The sequence below is a fragment of the Phalaenopsis equestris genome, unplaced genomic scaffold (genome assembly GCF_001263595.1).
Source record: "Phalaenopsis equestris unplaced genomic scaffold, ASM126359v1 Scaffold000002, whole genome shotgun sequence".
Classification (NCBI taxonomy): domain Eukaryota; kingdom Viridiplantae; phylum Streptophyta; class Magnoliopsida; order Asparagales; family Orchidaceae; genus Phalaenopsis; species Phalaenopsis equestris.
The window spans coordinates 62,770,425-62,772,207 of record NW_018164444.1 but is presented as its reverse complement, the minus strand read 5'-3'; positions in this window follow the sequence as shown (position 1 = coordinate 62,772,207).

The window sequence follows — 1,783 nt, the reverse complement described above, 5'->3', positions numbered from 1 at the left end:
CTAAATATGTCTTTTTCACACAGCTCTGGTTTTATGAGCACACTTCTTTGATTACTCCTGCGAATCCTGAGGCTAGACCTCGAATGTTGAGGTGGCCAACAACTGTAAGCTTGAGCTCATCCCAACTGGATATAGCTTTTAAGATGTTGACTCCTGATCAGGCAAGTTACATATATCTTTAATTTCCAATTAAATTATTATGTCGTTTTGAAACTATTAATGATCAAAGCAATTCTTTTTGAAATTACTCGCAGGTTCATGATAAATTTTTGGATCTGAAAGAGGATGAGTTCAATTTATTATCCAATCCAGATGAAGGATTACCTGGTCCAGTTTCTGTGACACAAGTCCAGGGCAGAGCAGAGGCACCTGTATCATTTGATATGGGGCAGTTGATTCAGGGGACATCGCCCTTGAGTCATTGTATACCACAATAAATAGAAGCATAGAATCAATAGTCGAGCTGCTTAAAGGCCAAGAGAAAAAATGCAAGAAAAATGGTTCACTGACCTTGAGGGAACCTTGAATACAATAACTGTTGGAGTATCGAGTTTGCAGGGACAAATGTCGGTGCTGCAACATAAGTTTGATAAATCTGAAAAATATTCCAACTCATAAAGGCGAAGAGATCGGAGTAGATGATCCACAGCCAGCCTCCCCTCATAGGAAGAGTCCTCATGATTTTGTTACCCATCATTCAACTTCTGTTAACGTTACCCAGCATACAGATTATGTTGGAGACATACAGATTCTGTTGACGTTACCCAGCATACAGCTTCTGTTGACGTTACCCAGCATACTAAACCCGGGAAATGGAAAATTACACTGGTTAGAGGTGTTCCCGTACAAACCAACAGTGTTGACTGTGGAATGTTTGTCTGTAAATTTATGGAAAAATTAGTACAAATCTATCGACATGATTGGAGTGAGGATAGTAGCTGGCAGACTGAAATGCCAAAATTTAGGGCAGAGCTTGCCCAAGATATTTGTTTGTGGGTACAAAACCCTAATCAGTAGACTTATTTCTTTGTTAATATTGTTATTGTATTCTTGAAGTATTAGTTGTAGTATTGTTGTCGTTTTATTGTAGTATTTCTGTTTTATTAGTTGCAACAATCGTTACAGTATTCTTGCAGTAATAGTTGTCGTATTGTTGTTGTTTTATTGTAGTATTTCTGTTTTATTAGTTGCAACAATCGTTCCAGGTATTTTGTTAATATTATTGCTGTTCGGGAATACTTTGGTGTTATTCGACACAAATCAGAGTTAAAATTAAGATAAATTATCAAAATATTTTTCTAAAAATATTTTAAATCCCACGGATCTTATGCAAATGTCGTTTAATCATTCGTAGATGCTGTGGAGCTAGATACAACCGCGGATTTGCGAATCCAACAAAGGAATATTCCAATAAAACTGTGATATATTCCTCCGCCAGCGCGCTTCTATTTTGGTTGTATTGCGGCAGTATTCCAAATATATTTTGGTATTATTCACCGCAAACGAGTGATAAAATGCAGATAAAATCTAAAAATATTTTAAATCCCACGGATCTTATGCAAATGTCGTTTAATCATTCGTAGATGCTGTGGAGCTAGATACAACCGCGGATCTGCGAATCCAACAAAGGAATATTCCAATAAAAGCGTGATATATTCCTCCGCCAGCGCGCCTCTATTTTGGTTGTATTGCGGCAGTATTCCAAATATATTTTGGTATTATTCACCGCAAACGAGAGATGAAATGCAGATAAAATCTAAAAATATTTTAAATCCCACGGATC